Source organism: Thalia democratica, chromosome 3, assembly GCF_965202585.1.
Source record: "Thalia democratica chromosome 3, ktThaDemo2.hap1.1, whole genome shotgun sequence".
NCBI lineage: Eukaryota > Metazoa > Chordata > Thaliacea > Salpida > Salpidae > Thalia > Thalia democratica.
Genome location: NC_139167.1, coordinates 99,019,025 through 99,038,368, shown reverse-complemented (window position 1 = coordinate 99,038,368; position 19,344 = coordinate 99,019,025).

Genomic DNA, 19,344 nt, shown 5'->3' with positions numbered 1-19,344 from the left:
ATAATTTATATTTAATTAATAAAATAAGCAAAAAATAAAAGAATAATTAATTTTGTTGTTAAGAGATCAGTAACTTGTTTGATAAGGTTGATGCAAAATAGTTGTTTAATGAAATTTTCTTGTTTTGTTTTATTATTACTTAGCAAACTTCTATTAAAATTAATAGAAGTTTGCTAAGTAATAGTAAAAGTTTGCAATTAATGTACATTTTCAACTTAAAATTCCAAAAAACTGAATTTTCATTAATTTTCTTAGTTTTTGCTTCTTTTTCACAATTCTTTCACTAAAATATGTAAGAAAACAGGCTATTCATTTGTTAAAGTACCTTATAAATGATATTTTTATGTATTTTACAGTTAAACCTCTTTTATTTGGAAAAAATTTAGTCCACAGGCATGTGCATAGAATCATACAATTTTATAGTAAACTAATTTGCATAATTTTCCATAGCTTGTATTGACAACATTAAACATTCGATTTTTGAAAATTCGACGAAAACTGACAGTAGAGAGTATGACTGTTTAAATTATTTTAGTTTTGTTCATAAATAAAACTTTTTGTTTAGTATCTACAAAACAAGACGGTTAAACCTTGTAGATTAAAAACGAATGTTTGTTAATGAAGAGAATACAACTTTATAGTTTGACTAGACGCTTGACGTTCTAAGTCTAAAAAGATATAGTAATTCTACAAACACTATAATTAAACCGTACTCGAATTTCAGCAATTAAACTTAAGAGTTAAGATTGAAAAAGATAATTGATTTTTAAAACTGTTTTAAATTTGTACGTTTTTATATTAGTACGTTAGCACAATTAAAAAGAAAATTAAAAACTGATACTGGTAGCCTTATCTTATATAACTTTTAATCTTGCCAAAAAATAATAACAGATAGTTTGAAATCACGATTTTGACCGATTAAGTTGAGATACAGCCAATTATTTTGTTTACAACTTTAAAAATTTCTTTAAAAAAATTTAAAACTTAAGAATAAAAGTCTATAAATACTAGTTTTAATAGTTTTCTGACTTTATTCTGAGCATATACATTAATCATCAAAAGTTTATAATTGTTTAACAAACTAACAATGAGAACTAATGCTTTATTTAAAAACAGTTATACGCTCAGAACTTTATAGCTCTTATCATTTTGATCCTTTTCCGTGTCTTTTTTCTTTTCTCTTTTTTTTTAAACTCTCACCTAATGACGTAGAAACAGGAGACAACAAACACTCATTTGATTTTGAATATTTATAAAACATGAGAAATTCTATAAATTTAACTTACCAATAAAAAGTTGTTAACTTTATATTTATTGAATCATATTAAATAAAAAGTTTGTGCTAAACTAAATTAATTTTGTTGTTAAGAGATCAGTATTTTGTTTAATAAGGTTGATATAGTTGTTTAATGAAATTTTCTTGTTTTGTTTTATTATTAATTAACAAACTTCTATAAAAAGCAAACTTTCAGCTGTTTGTTGTTTTTGTAAATAATTTTTGTTTAATAACACATTCTCATTGTCTTATAAGTTAATTTTAATAATTCTCTGTATTATTATATTGTTCATTTTGTTAAAATTTATTATCTGTTTAAAGCTGGTTGTCAATGTAACTTTTTGTTCTACTTGGTTTTTAGTATTAGGATCTGTATACAAACTTCACATAATCAATTTATTAGTTTTATAAGGTTACAATTAAAAGGACACTTTTTTTTTTTGAGGACTTTTGTTAAAGCTAGTAAATAACGTTTTAAAGCTAGTTGTAATTATAGTCCATTTTTATGGATGTATAATTTACAAAAAATATCACTGGCAATTTTAAAACATTTACTGCTTAAAATAACTACATAAAGTTTTATTTAACATGACAAATTTATGAAAAGGATATATGTTTAGAATATGTTGTATTTACATTATTAAGGCATATTATAAGGATATAAATAAAAGCACTCTGTTGTTTTTTTGAGGACTATTGTTAAAGCTAGTAAATAACGTTTTAAAGCTAGTTGTAATTATAATCCATTTTTATGGACGTATAATTTACAAAAAATATTACTGGCAATTTTAAAACATTTACAGCATAAAATCACTATATTAATTAATTATGTTAATCTTTATGAGAAGGATATATGTTTAAAATAAGTTGTAAACTTTATAAGGATGTAAAAGAAAGCACATATCATGTAAACTTGATACTGTAATTAGCAAAATAAATTATGACAGATTGCATGATTTACATCTTAGTAGTTGCAAATCATGTAACATTTCTTCAGTCTTGTAACATTACAAGCAGTAAGAAATGTCATGTTAATTAACGGCGAACTTGTTAGACTATATAAAGTTGTGTAAGTGAGCATTCGGTTTTAAATTTTTGTTGCGTCAGTAACTCTTTCAGATGCAAACTGATAATCATTAAAAAAACTCTGCTGAAATTTGCATAAATCTCTCCTTTTCGAATAAAATTCCTCTCTCTTCTTTAAATTTTGCACACAAATTCACACTTGCCACCGAACCGACGCGTATATATACGAGCTTCGGCTTAGACACTTTGATAAGAAAACAAGAGGCGTTCAGCATAATCGATAAAATCACAGCCTCAAACCAGTGTCGAAACGCATTGATTTCTTATGTGTCTAAAGGTACTTCTATATAAAAGAGAATATCAATAGACAATAGCGACTTAGCGACTTAGCGCACTTAGCCATCTTAGCAGATGAAAACGTCTTATTGCAAACTTTATTTTCATTCTAATCAATTATTTTTTCACATTAAACTGCAAAGATAAATAAACACTACTATTACTTTTGTAATAACTTTAAGCCATGTACTCTACCTAACTCACTACTGTCTCTCTTACTTAACTCCCTCAAGGTTATTTAGATTTGATGTAATTTCTTATTAATTTAAAAACATAATTGAATCTATGAAGTATAAAAGTTTACAACTTTTTTACTAACTTAGTCTGTAACTTAGTACCCAATTTAAATTAAAGATGTAAAAGTTATATTACTTTCCATTGATTAGTTGCTTAAAGTTTTTACTATATGCTTATTACTTCTCTGTTGCATATAATACAATAGACAAAATATTTTTTATTCTATGATTTGTTATAACATTTCAAATATCAATGTATAAACTACAAACTCTTTTTGGCTACTTTTTTATTTATTTACTTATTATTTAATAAAACTTAAAAGTATTGATGTTCATACTTTTTGCGAAAATCGTTTTAAATTTAAAAGTTATGTTTATTTTCAAAACAGAACCAGCTACAGTTTTACTTTAAAGTAAAAACACAAGCATAGTAACTAAGTTTAGTGTGTCTACACTCAATATTCATAAAAAGTTTATATTCTCTCTTTGTTTTTGATTAAAACAAATAGTTTCAAACGTTACTTTATTTTATAGCATTTTAAAAGCTGCTATAATGTTCTTTATGTTTCATTAATAAGCTTAAAACTTGTTTAATTGTGTTTAAATTTTACTTATACACTAAATTTATTGATAAATGCTTACTTTTTTAACGAATTGTGTTAAAACTTGTTGTTTAAATCTAATTAATACAGTATTTATCTCACTATTTACACAGAGTAATTAATTTTTCTATTTTGTTTATATAATAGTTTTACTAATATAGCTTATTTCATACAAAAGAATGGAAGAGAAGTCGATATATACATAGTGCATTTAAATATAAAACTTTTATAGTGTTCTGCACAGGTTTAAAACATGCTTAACTATATGTAGCAAGCAAAGATAGAATATTTCTTTTCATCGTATTTCTAGCTGTTATGGTTATTTTAGTAATTGTCAAACTATCTTGTTTTTATTTAAACCGTCGTTTAAAGTTTTACATAGTGTTTAAAACTAATAAAGAAAAAATACAAGTAGATTAAATAAAAGTTTAATATTTACATACCCAGCTATTTGCCGTTATTTTTATCGTTATTTGTACCGCAAAAAAATTAAAGAAAAAACGTTTCAAAAGTAAGCGATTAATTTAATAACTATTTTTAAAGTAATTTGTTATAAATTAATTAAAGTTAAAACATTGGTAAAACCTTTAAAACCAATTAAACATTAATTTAAATACTATTTTAAAAGTTGGTCCCTGGTAAAAATAATTCGTGATAAAGTTTTTGCTAAAATATTTTAATGCTTAGGTTTTTCTTACATTTGATTGTGACGTCAGCGCCCGCGAAGAATTCTCAATATTTTCAAATCTTTATGTTTCATTTGCCCGCGAACGTTGAAGAAGAAGTACATGTTTGTTTCTGACATTATTAATGCATATTCTGCCAAAGTGGCCGTGCTGTAACAACAAAAGCAGCACACAGAGGAGAAGCACCAAAGAGGAGAGGCACCACAGGGGAGAAGCACCACAGAGGAGAAGCACCACAGAGGAAGAAGCACCAAAGAGGAGAAGCACAACAGAGGAGAAGCACCACAGAGGAGAAGCACCACAGAGGAGAAGCACCACAGAGGAGAAGTACCACAGAGGAGAAGCACCAAAGAGAAGCCATGGAGGCCCAGGACTGATCACACTGCAGAGCCATGAAGGCCCAGGAGATGCAAGCCAGGTTTAATAGAGGTGATTATTATTTATATTTATTAAATAAAATAAGCAAAAAATAAAAGATTAATTAATTTTGTTGTTAAGAGATCAGTAACTTGTTTGATGAGGTTGATGCAAAATAGTTGTTTAATGAAATTTCCTTGTTTTGTTTTATTAATCAATTAATAATTTATATTTGTTAAATAAAATAAGCAAAAAATAAAAGAATAATTAATTTTGTTGTTAAGAGATCAGTAACTTGTTTGATGAGGTTGATGCAAAATAGTTGTTTAATGAAATTTCCTTGTTTTGTTTTATTATTCAATTAATAATTTATATTTAATTAATAAAATAAGCAAAAAATAAAAGAATAATTAATTTTGTTGTTAAGAGATCAGTAACTTGTTTGATGAGGTTGATGCAAAATAGTTGTTTAATGAAATTTCCTTGTTTTGTTTTATTATTCAATTAATAATTTATATTTAATTAATAAAATAAGCAAAAAATAAAAGAATAATTAATTTTGTTGTTAAGAGATCAGTAACTTGTTTGATAAGGTTGATGCAAAATAGTTGTTTAATGAAATTTTCTTGTTTTGTTTTATTATTCAATTAATAATTTATATTTAATTAATAAAATAAGCAAAAAATAAAAGAATAATTAATTTTGTTGTTAAGAGATCAGTAACTTGTTTGATAAGGTTGATGCAAAATAGTTGTTTAATGAAATTTTCTTGTTTTGTTTTATTATTACTTAGCAAACTTCTATTAAAATTAATAGAAGTTTGCTAAGTAATAGTAAAAGTTTGCAATTAATGTACATTTTCAACTTAAAATTCCAAAAAACTGAATTTTCATTAATTTTCTTAGTTTTTGCTTCTTTTTCACAATTCTTTCACTAAAATATGTAAGAAAACAGGCTATTCATTTGTTAAAGTACCTTATAAATGATATTTTTATGTATTTTACAGTTAAACCTCTTTTATTTGGAAAAAATTTAGTCCACAGGCATGTGCATAGAATCATACAATTTTATAGTAAACTAATTTGCATAATTTTCCATAGCTTGTATTGACAACATTAAACATTCGATTTTTGAAAATTCGACGAAAACTGACAGTAGAGAGTATGACTGTTTAAATTATTTTAGTTTTGTTCATAAATAAAACTTTTTGTTTAGTATCTACAAAACAAGACGGTTAAACCTTGTAGATTAAAAACGAATGTTTGTTAATGAAGAGAATACAACTTTATAGTTTGACTAGACGCTTGACGTTCTAAGTCTAAAAAGATATAGTAATTCTACAAACACTATAATTAAACCGTACTCGAATTTCAGCAATTAAACTTAAGAGTTAAGATTGAAAAAGATAATTGATTTTTAAAACTGTTTTAAATTTGTACGTTTTTATATTAGTACGTTAGCACAATTAAAAAGAAAATTAAAAACTGATACTGGTAGCCTTATCTTATATAACTTTTAATCTTGCCAAAAAATAATAACAGATAGTTTGAAATCACGATTTTGACCGATTAAGTTGAGATACAGCCAATTATTTTGTTTACAACTTTAAAAATTTCTTTAAAAAAATTTAAAACTTAAGAATAAAAGTCTATAAATACTAGTTTTAATAGTTTTCTGACTTTATTCTGAGCATATACATTAATCATCAAAAGTTTATAATTGTTTAACAAACTAACAATGAGAACTAATGCTTTATTTAAAAACAGTTATACGCTCAGAACTTTATAGCTCTTATCATTTTGATCCTTTTCCGTGTCTTTTTTCTTTTCTCTTTTTTTTTAAACTCTCACCTAATGACGTAGAAACAGGAGACAACAAACACTCATTTGATTTTGAATATTTATAAAACATGAGAAATTCTATAAATTTAACTTACCAATAAAAAGTTGTTAACTTTATATTTATTGAATCATATTAAATAAAAAGTTTGTGCTAAACTAAATTAATTTTGTTGTTAAGAGATCAGTATTTTGTTTAATAAGGTTGATATAGTTGTTTAATGAAATTTTCTTGTTTTGTTTTATTATTAATTAACAAACTTCTATAAAAAGCAAACTTTCAGCTGTTTGTTGTTTTTGTAAATAATTTTTGTTTAATAATACATTCTCATTGTCTTATAAGTTAATTTTAATAATTCTCTGTATTATTATATTGTTCATTTTGTTAAAATTTATTATCTGTTTAAAGCTGGTTGTCAATGTAACTTTTTGTTCTACTTGGTTTTTAGTATTAGGATCTGTATACAAACTTCACATAATCAATTTATTAGTTTTATAAGGTTACAATTAAAAGGACACTTTTTTTTTTGAGGACTTTTGTTAAAGCTAGTAAATAACGTTTTAAAGCTAGTTGTAATTATAATCCATTTTTATGGATGTATAATTTACAAAAAATATCACTGGCAATTTTAAAACATTTACTGCTTAAAATAACTACATAAAGTTTTATTTAACATGACAAATTTATGGAAAGGATATATGTTTAGAATATGTTGTATTTACATTATTAAGGCATATTATAAGGATATAAATAAAAGCACTCAGTTGTTTTTTTGAGGACTATTGTTAAAGCTAGTAAATAACGTTTTAAAGCTAGTTGTAATTATAATCCATTTTTATGGACGTATAATTTACAAAAAATATTACTGGCAATTTTAAAACATTTACAGCATAAAATCACTATATTAATTAATTATGTTAATCTTTATGAGAAGGATATATGTTTAAAATAAGTTGTAAACTTTATAAGGATGTAAAAGAAAGCACATATCATGTAAACTTGATACTGTAATTAGCAAAATAAATTATGACAGATTGCATGATTTACATCTTAGTAGTTGCAAATCATGTAACATTTCTTCAGTCTTGTAACATTACAAGCAGTAAGAAATGTCATGTTAATTAACGGCGAACTTGTTAGACTATATAAAGTTGTGTAAGTGAGCATTCGGTTTTAAATTTTTGTTGCGTCAGTAACTCTTTCAGATGCAAACTGATAATCATTAAAAAAACTCTGCTGAAATTTGCATAAATCTCTCCTTTTCGAATAAAATTCCTCTCTCTTCTTTAAATTTTGCACACAAATTCACACTTGCCACCGAACCGACGCGTATATATACGAGCTTCGGCTTAGACACTTTGATAAGAAAACAAGAGGCGTTCAGCATAATCGATAAAATCACAGCCTCAAACCAGTGTCGAAACGCATTGATTTCTTATGTGTCTAAAGGTACTTCTATATAAAAGAGAATATCAATAGACAATAGCGACTTAGCGACTTAGCGCACTTAGCCATCTTAGCAGATGAAAACGTCTTATTGCAAACTTTATTTTCATTCTAATCAATTATTTTTTCACATTAAACTGCAAAGATAAATAAACACTACTATTACTTTTGTAATAACTTTAAGCCATGTACTCTACCTAACTCACTACTGTCTCTCTTACTTAACTCCCTCAAGGTTATTTAGATTTGATGTAATTTCTTATTAATTTAAAAACATAATTGAATCTATGAAGTATAAAAGTTTACAACTTTTTTACTAACTTAGTCTGTAACTTAGTACCCAATTTAAATTAAAGATGTAAAAGTTATATTACTTTCCATTGATTAGTTGCTTAAAGTTTTTACTATATGCTTATTACTTCTCTGTTGCATATAATACAATAGACAAAATATTTTTTATTCTATGATTTGTTATAACATTTCAAATATCAATGTATAAACTACAAACTCTTTTTGGCTACTTTTTTATTTATTTACTTATTATTTAATAAAACTTAAAAGTATTGATGTTCATACTTTTTGCGAAAATCGTTTTAAATTTAAAAGTTATGTTTATTTTCAAAACAGAACCAGCTACAGTTTTACTTTAAAGTAAAAACACAAGCATAGTAACTAAGTTTAGTGTGTCTACACTCAATATTCATAAAAAGTTTATATTCTCTCTTTGTTTTTGATTAAAACAAATAGTTTCAAACGTTACTTTATTTTATAGCATTTTAAAAGCTGCTATAATGTTCTTTATGTTTCATTAATAAGCTTAAAACTTGTTTAATTGTGTTTAAATTTTACTTATACACTAAATTTATTGATAAATGCTTACTTTTTTAACGAATTGTGTTAAAACTTGTTGTTTAAATCTAATTAATACAGTATTTATCTCACTATTTACACAGAGTAATTAATTTTTCTATTTTGTTTATATAATAGTTTTACTAATATAGCTTATTTCATACAAAAGAATGGAAGAGAAGTCGATATATACATAGTGCATTTAAATATAAAACTTTTATAGTGTTCTGCACAGGTTTAAAACATGCTTAACTATATGTAGCAAGCAAAGATAGAATATTTCTTTTCATCGTATTTCTAGCTGTTATGGTTATTTTAGTAATTGTCAAACTATCTTGTTTTTATTTAAACCGTCGTTTAAAGTTTTACATAGTGTTTAAAACTAATAAAGAAAAAATACAAGTAGATTAAATAAAAGTTTAATATTTACATACCCAGCTATTTGCCGTTATTTTTATCGTTATTTGTACCGCAAAAAAATTAAAGAAAAAACGTTTCAAAAGTAAGCGATTAATTTAATAACTATTTTTAAAGTAATTTGTTATAAATTAATTAAAGTTAAAACATTGGTAAAACCTTTAAAACCAATTAAACATTAATTTAAATACTATTTTAAAAGTTGGTCCCTGGTAAAAATAATTCGTGATAAAGTTTTTGCTAAAATATTTTAATGCTTAGGTTTTTCTTACATTTGATTGTGACGTCAGCGCCCGCGAAGAATTCTCAATATTTTCAAATCTTTATGTTTCATTTGCCCGCGAACGTTGAAGAAGAAGTACATGTTTGTTTCTGACATTATTAATGCATATTCTGCCAAAGTGGCCGTGCTGTAACAACAAAAGCAGCACACAGAGGAGAAGCACCAAAGAGGAGAGGCACCACAGGGGAGAAGCACCACAGAGGAGAAGCACCACAGAGGAAGAAGCACCAAAGAGGAGAAGCACAACAGAGGAGAAGCACCACAGAGGAGAAGCACCACAGAGGAGAAGCACCACAGAGGAGAAGTACCACAGAGGAGAAGCACCAAAGAGAAGCCATGGAGGCCCAGGACTGATCACACTGCAGAGCCATGAAGGCCCAGGAGATGCAAGCCAGGTTTAATAGAGGTGATTATTATTTATATTTATTAAATAAAATAAGCAAAAAATAAAAGATTAATTAATTTTGTTGTTAAGAGATCAGTAACTTGTTTGATGAGGTTGATGCAAAATAGTTGTTTAATGAAATTTCCTTGTTTTGTTTTATTAATCAATTAATAATTTATATTTGTTAAATAAAATAAGCAAAAAATAAAAGAATAATTAATTTTGTTGTTAAGAGATCAGTAACTTGTTTGATGAGGTTGATGCAAAATAGTTGTTTAATGAAATTTCCTTGTTTTGTTTTATTATTCAATTAATAATTTATATTTAATTAATAAAATAAGCAAAAAATAAAAGAATAATTAATTTTGTTGTTAAGAGATCAGTAACTTGTTTGATGAGGTTGATGCAAAATAGTTGTTTAATGAAATTTCCTTGTTTTGTTTTATTATTCAATTAATAATTTATATTTAATTAATAAAATAAGCAAAAAATAAAAGAATAATTAATTTTGTTGTTAAGAGATCAGTAACTTGTTTGATAAGGTTGATGCAAAATAGTTGTTTAATGAAATTTTCTTGTTTTGTTTTATTATTCAATTAATAATTTATATTTAATTAATAAAATAAGCAAAAAATAAAAGAATAATTAATTTTGTTGTTAAGAGATCAGTAACTTGTTTGATAAGGTTGATGCAAAATAGTTGTTTAATGAAATTTTCTTGTTTTGTTTTATTATTACTTAGCAAACTTCTATTAAAATTAATAGAAGTTTGCTAAGTAATAGTAAAAGTTTGCAATTAATGTACATTTTCAACTTAAAATTCCAAAAAACTGAATTTTCATTAATTTTCTTAGTTTTTGCTTCTTTTTCACAATTCTTTCACTAAAATATGTAAGAAAACAGGCTATTCATTTGTTAAAGTACCTTATAAATGATATTTTTATGTATTTTACAGTTAAACCTCTTTTATTTGGAAAAAATTTAGTCCACAGGCATGTGCATAGAATCATACAATTTTATAGTAAACTAATTTGCATAATTTTCCATAGCTTGTATTGACAACATTAAACATTCGATTTTTGAAAATTCGACGAAAACTGACAGTAGAGAGTATGACTGTTTAAATTATTTTAGTTTTGTTCATAAATAAAACTTTTTGTTTAGTATCTACAAAACAAGACGGTTAAACCTTGTAGATTAAAAACGAATGTTTGTTAATGAAGAGAATACAACTTTATAGTTTGACTAGACGCTTGACGTTCTAAGTCTAAAAAGATATAGTAATTCTACAAACACTATAATTAAACCGTACTCGAATTTCAGCAATTAAACTTAAGAGTTAAGATTGAAAAAGATAATTGATTTTTAAAACTGTTTTAAATTTGTACGTTTTTATATTAGTACGTTAGCACAATTAAAAAGAAAATTAAAAACTGATACTGGTAGCCTTATCTTATATAACTTTTAATCTTGCCAAAAAATAATAACAGATAGTTTGAAATCACGATTTTGACCGATTAAGTTGAGATACAGCCAATTATTTTGTTTACAACTTTAAAAATTTCTTTAAAAAAATTTAAAACTTAAGAATAAAAGTCTATAAATACTAGTTTTAATAGTTTTCTGACTTTATTCTGAGCATATACATTAATCATCAAAAGTTTATAATTGTTTAACAAACTAACAATGAGAACTAATGCTTTATTTAAAAACAGTTATACGCTCAGAACTTTATAGCTCTTATCATTTTGATCCTTTTCCGTGTCTTTTTTCTTTTCTCTTTTTTTTTAAACTCTCACCTAATGACGTAGAAACAGGAGACAACAAACACTCATTTGATTTTGAATATTTATAAAACATGAGAAATTCTATAAATTTAACTTACCAATAAAAAGTTGTTAACTTTATATTTATTGAATCATATTAAATAAAAAGTTTGTGCTAAACTAAATTAATTTTGTTGTTAAGAGATCAGTATTTTGTTTAATAAGGTTGATATAGTTGTTTAATGAAATTTTCTTGTTTTGTTTTATTATTAATTAACAAACTTCTATAAAAAGCAAACTTTCAGCTGTTTGTTGTTTTTGTAAATAATTTTTGTTTAATAATACATTCTCATTGTCTTATAAGTTAATTTTAATAATTCTCTGTATTATTATATTGTTCATTTTGTTAAAATTTATTATCTGTTTAAAGCTGGTTGTCAATGTAACTTTTTGTTCTACTTGGTTTTTAGTATTAGGATCTGTATACAAACTTCACATAATCAATTTATTAGTTTTATAAGGTTACAATTAAAAGGACACTTTTTTTTTTGAGGACTTTTGTTAAAGCTAGTAAATAACGTTTTAAAGCTAGTTGTAATTATAATCCATTTTTATGGATGTATAATTTACAAAAAATATCACTGGCAATTTTAAAACATTTACTGCTTAAAATAACTACATAAAGTTTTATTTAACATGACAAATTTATGGAAAGGATATATGTTTAGAATATGTTGTATTTACATTATTAAGGCATATTATAAGGATATAAATAAAAGCACTCAGTTGTTTTTTTGAGGACTATTGTTAAAGCTAGTAAATAACGTTTTAAAGCTAGTTGTAATTATAATCCATTTTTATGGACGTATAATTTACAAAAAATATTACTGGCAATTTTAAAACATTTACAGCATAAAATCACTATATTAATTAATTATGTTAATCTTTATGAGAAGGATATATGTTTAAAATAAGTTGTAAACTTTATAAGGATGTAAAAGAAAGCACATATCATGTAAACTTGATACTGTAATTAGCAAAATAAATTATGACAGATTGCATGATTTACATCTTAGTAGTTGCAAATCATGTAACATTTCTTCAGTCTTGTAACATTACAAGCAGTAAGAAATGTCATGTTAATTAACGGCGAACTTGTTAGACTATATAAAGTTGTGTAAGTGAGCATTCGGTTTTAAATTTTTGTTGCGTCAGTAACTCTTTCAGATGCAAACTGATAATCATTAAAAAAACTCTGCTGAAATTTGCATAAATCTCTCCTTTTCGAATAAAATTCCTCTCTCTTCTTTAAATTTTGCACACAAATTCACACTTGCCACCGAACCGACGCGTATATATACGAGCTTCGGCTTAGACACTTTGATAAGAAAACAAGAGGCGTTCAGCATAATCGATAAAATCACAGCCTCAAACCAGTGTCGAAACGCATTGATTTCTTATGTGTCTAAAGGTACTTCTATATAAAAGAGAATATCAATAGACAATAGCGACTTAGCGACTTAGCGCACTTAGCCATCTTAGCAGATGAAAACGTCTTATTGCAAACTTTATTTTCATTCTAATCAATTATTTTTTCACATTAAACTGCAAAGATAAATAAACACTACTATTACTTTTGTAATAACTTTAAGCCATGTACTCTACCTAACTCACTACTGTCTCTCTTACTTAACTCCCTCAAGGTTATTTAGATTTGATGTAATTTCTTATTAATTTAAAAACATAATTGAATCTATGAAGTATAAAAGTTTACAACTTTTTTACTAACTTAGTCTGTAACTTAGTACCCAATTTAAATTAAAGATGTAAAAGTTATATTACTTTCCATTGATTAGTTGCTTAAAGTTTTTACTATATGCTTATTACTTCTCTGTTGCATATAATACAATAGACAAAATATTTTTTATTCTATGATTTGTTATAACATTTCAAATATCAATGTATAAACTACAAACTCTTTTTGGCTACTTTTTTATTTATTTACTTATTATTTAATAAAACTTAAAAGTATTGATGTTCATACTTTTTGCGAAAATCGTTTTAAATTTAAAAGTTATGTTTATTTTCAAAACAGAACCAGCTACAGTTTTACTTTAAAGTAAAAACACAAGCATAGTAACTAAGTTTAGTGTGTCTACACTCAATATTCATAAAAAGTTTATATTCTCTCTTTGTTTTTGATTAAAACAAATAGTTTCAAACGTTACTTTATTTTATAGCATTTTAAAAGCTGCTATAATGTTCTTTATGTTTCATTAATAAGCTTAAAACTTGTTTAATTGTGTTTAAATTTTACTTATACACTAAATTTATTGATAAATGCTTACTTTTTTAACGAATTGTGTTAAAACTTGTTGTTTAAATCTAATTAATACAGTATTTATCTCACTATTTACACAGAGTAATTAATTTTTCTATTTTGTTTATATAATAGTTTTACTAATATAGCTTATTTCATACAAAAGAATGGAAGAGAAGTCGATATATACATAGTGCATTTAAATATAAAACTTTTATAGTGTTCTGCACAGGTTTAAAACATGCTTAACTATATGTAGCAAGCAAAGATAGAATATTTCTTTTCATCGTATTTCTAGCTGTTATGGTTATTTTAGTAATTGTCAAACTATCTTGTTTTTATTTAAACCGTCGTTTAAAGTTTTACATAGTGTTTAAAACTAATAAAGAAAAAATACAAGTAGATTAAATAAAAGTTTAATATTTACATACCCAGCTATTTGCCGTTATTTTTATCGTTATTTGTACCGCAAAAAAATTAAAGAAAAAACGTTTCAAAAGTAAGCGATTAATTTAATAACTATTTTTAAAGTAATTTGTTATAAATTAATTAAAGTTAAAACATTGGTAAAACCTTTAAAACCAATTAAACATTAATTTAAATACTATTTTAAAAGTTGGTCCCTGGTAAAAATAATTCGTGATAAAGTTTTTGCTAAAATATTTTAATGCTTAGGTTTTTCTTACATTTGATTGTGACGTCAGCGCCCGCGAAGAATTCTCAATATTTTCAAATCTTTATGTTTCATTTGCCCGCGAACGTTGAAGAAGAAGTACATGTTTGTTTCTGACATTATTAATGCATATTCTGCCAAAGTGGCCGTGCTGTAACAACAAAAGCAGCACACAGAGGAGAAGCACCAAAGAGGAGAGGCACCACAGGGGAGAAGCACCACAGAGGAGAAGCACCACAGAGGAAGAAGCACCAAAGAGGAGAAGCACAACAGAGGAGAAGCACCACAGAGGAGAAGCACCACAGAGGAGAAGCACCACAGAGGAGAAGTACCACAGAGGAGAAGCACCAAAGAGAAGCCATGGAGGCCCAGGACTGATCACACTGCAGAGCCATGAAGGCCCAGGAGATGCAAGCCAGGTTTAATAGAGGTGATTATTATTTATATTTATTAAATAAAATAAGCAAAAAATAAAAGATTAATTAATTTTGTTGTTAAGAGATCAGTAACTTGTTTGATGAGGTTGATGCAAAATAGTTGTTTAATGAAATTTCCTTGTTTTGTTTTATTAATCAATTAATAATTTATATTTGTTAAATAAAATAAGCAAAAAATAAAAGAATAATTAATTTTGTTGTTAAGAGATCAGTAACTTGTTTGATGAGGTTGATGCAAAATAGTTGTTTAATGAAATTTCCTTGTTTTGTTTTATTATTCAATTAATAATTTATATTTAATTAATAAAATAAGCAAAAAATAAAAGAATAATTAATTTTGTTGTTAAGAGATCAGTAACTTGTTTGATGAGGTTGATGCAAAATAGTTGTTTAATGAAATTTCCTTGTTTTGTTTTATTATTCAATTAATAATTTATATTTAATTAATAAAATAAGCAAAAAATAAAAGAATAATTAATTTTGTTGTTAAGAGATCAGTAACTTGTTTGATAAGGTTGATGCAAAATAGTTGTTTAATGAAATTTTCTTGTTTTGTTTTATTATTCAATTAATAATTTATATTTAATTAATAAAATAAGCAAAAAATAAAAGAATAATTAATTTTGTTGTTAAGAGATCAGTAACTTGTTTGATAAGGTTGATGCAAAATAGTTGTTTAATGAAATTTTCTTGTTTTGTTTTATTATTACTTAGCAAACTTCTATTAAAATTAATAGAAGTTTGCTAAGTAATAGTAAAAGTTTGCAATTAATGTACATTTTCAACTTAAAATTCCAAAAAACTGAATTTTCATTAATTTTCTTAGTTTTTGCTTCTTTTTCACAATTCTTTCACTAAAATATGTAAGAAAACAGGCTATTCATTTGTTAAAGTACCTTATAAATGATATTTTTATGTATTTTACAGTTAAACCTCTTTTATTTGGAAAAAATTTAGTCCACAGGCATGTGCATAGAATCATACAATTTTATAGTAAACTAATTTGCATAATTTTCCATAGCTTGTATTGACAACATTAAACATTCGATTTTTGAAAATTCGACGAAAACTGACAGTAGAGAGTATGACTGTTTAAATTATTTTAGTTTTGTTCATAAATAAAACTTTTTGTTTAGTATCTACAAAACAAGACGGTTAAACCTTGTAGATTAAAAACGAATGTTTGTTAATGAAGAGAATACAACTTTATAGTTTGACTAGACGCTTGACGTTCTAAGTCTAAAAAGATATAGTAATTCTACAAACACTATAATTAAACCGTACTCGAATTTCAGCAATTAAACTTAAGAGTTAAGATTGAAAAAGATAATTGATTTTTAAAACTGTTTTAAATTTGTACGTTTTTATATTAGTACGTTAGCACAATTAAAAAGAAAATTAAAAACTGATACTGGTAGCCTTATCTTATATAACTTTTAATCTTGCCAAAAAATAATAACAGATAGTTTGAAATCACGATTTTGACCGATTAAGTTGAGATACAGCCAATTATTTTGTTTACAACTTTAAAAATTTCTTTAAAAAAATTTAAAACTTAAGAATAAAAGTCTATAAATACTAGTTTTAATAGTTTTCTGACTTTATTCTGAGCATATACATTAATCATCAAAAGTTTATAATTGTTTAACAAACTAACAATGAGAACTAATGCTTTATTTAAAAACAGTTATACGCTCAGAACTTTATAGCTCTTATCATTTTGATCCTTTTCCGTGTCTTTTTTCTTTTCTCTTTTTTTTTAAACTCTCACCTAATGACGTAGAAACAGGAGACAACAAACACTCATTTGATTTTGAATATTTATAAAACATGAGAAATTCTATAAATTTAACTTACCAATAAAAAGTTGTTAACTTTATATTTATTGAATCATATTAAATAAAAAGTTTGTGCTAAACTAAATTAATTTTGTTGTTAAGAGATCAGTATTTTGTTTAATAAGGTTGATATAGTTGTTTAATGAAATTTTCTTGTTTTGTTTTATTATTAATTAACAAACTTCTATAAAAAGCAAACTTTCAGCTGTTTGTTGTTTTTGTAAATAATTTTTGTTTAATAATACATTCTCATTGTCTTATAAGTTAATTTTAATAATTCTCTGTATTATTATATTGTTCATTTTGTTAAAATTTATTATCTGTTTAAAGCTGGTTGTCAATGTAACTTTTTGTTCTACTTGGTTTTTAGTATTAGGATCTGTATACAAACTTCACATAATCAATTTATTAGTTTTATAAGGTTACAATTAAAAGGACACTTTTTTTTTTGAGGACTTTTGTTAAAGCTAGTAAATAACGTTTTAAAGCTAGTTGTAATTATAATCCATTTTTATGGATGTATAATTTACAAAAAATATCACTGGCAATTTTAAAACATTTACTGCTTAAAATAACTACATAAAGTTTTATTTAACATGACAAATTTATGGAAAGGATATATGTTTAGAATATGTTGTATTTACATTATTAAGGCATATTATAAGGATATAAATAAAAGCACTCAGTTGTTTTTTTGAGGACTATTGTTAAAGCTAGTAAATAACGTTTTAAAGCTAGTTGTAATTATAATCCATTTTTATGGACGTATAATTTACAAAAAATATTACTGGCAATTTTAAAACATTTACAGCATAAAATCACTATATTAATTAATTATGTTAATCTTTATGAGAAGGATATATGTTTAAAATAAGTTGTAAACTTTATAAGGATGTAAAAGAAAGCACATATCATGTAAACTTGATACTGTAATTAGCAAAATAAATTATGACAGATTGCATGATTTACATCTTAGTAGTTGCAAATCATGTAACATTTCTTCAGTCTTGTAACATTACAAGCAGTAAGAAATGTCATGTTAATTAACGGCGAACTTGTTAGACTATATAAAGTTGTGTAAGTGAGCATTCGGTTTTAAATTTTTGTTGCGTCAGTAACTCTTTCAGATGCAAACTGATAATCATTAAAAAAACTCTGCTGAAATTTGCATAAATCTCTCCTTTTCGAATAAAATTCCTCTCTCTTCTTTAAATTTTGCACACAAATTCACACTTGCCACCGAACCGACGCGTATATATACGAGCTTCGGCTTAGACACTTTGATAAGAAAACAAGAGGCGTTCAGCATAATCGATAAAATCACAGCCTCAAACCAGTGTCGAAACGCATTGATTTCTTATGTGTCTAAAGGTACTTCTACATAAAAGAGAATATCAATAGACAATAGCGACTTAGCGACTTAGCGCACTTAGCCATCTTAGCAGATGAAAACGTCTTATTGCAAACTTTATTTTCATTCTAATCAATTATTTTTTCACATTAAACTGCAAAGATAAATAAACACTACTATTACTTTTGTAATAACTTTAAGCCATGTACTCTACCTAACTCACTACTGTCTCTCTTACTTAACTCCCTCAAGGTTATTTAGATTTGATGTAATTTCTTATTAATTTAAAAACATAATTGAATCTATGAAGTATAAAAGTTTACAACTTTTTTACTAACTTAGTCTGTAACTTAGTACCCAATTTAAATTAAAGATGTAAAAGTTATATTACTTTCCATTGATTAGTTGCTTAAAGTTTTTACTATATGCTTATTACTTCTCTGTTGCATATAATACAATAGACAAAATATTTTTTATTCTATGATTTGTTATAACATTTCAAATATCAATGTATAAACTACAAACTCTTTTTGGCTACTTTTTTATTTATTTACTTATTATTTAATAAAACTTAAAAGTATTGATGTTCATACTTTTTGCGAAAATCGTTTTAAATTTAAAAGTTATGTTTATTTTCAAAACAGAACCAGCTACAGTTTTACTTTAAAGTAAAAACACAAGCATAGTAACTAAGTTTAGTGTGTCTACACTCAATATTCATAAAAAGTTTATATTCTCTCTTTGTTTTTGATTAAAACAAATAGTTTCAAACGTTACTTTATTTTATAGCATTTTAAAAGCTGCTATAATGTTCTTTATGTTTCATTAATAAGCTTAAAACTTGTTTAATTGTGTTTAAATTTTACTTATACACTAAATTTATTGATAAATGCTTACTTTTTTAACGAATTGTGTTAAAACTTGTTGTTTAAATCTAATTAATACAGTATTTATCTCACTATTTACACAGAGTAATTAATTTTTTTATTTTGTTTATATAATAGTTTTACTAATATAGCTTATTTCATACAAAAGAATGGAAGAGAAGTCGATATATACATAGTGCATTTAAATATAAAACTTTTATAGTGTTCTGCACAGGTTTAAAACATGCTTAACTATATGTAGCAAGCAAAGATAGAATATTTCTTTTCATCGTATTTCTAGCTGTTATGGTTATTTTAGTAATTGTCAAACTATCTTGTTTTTATTTAAACCGTC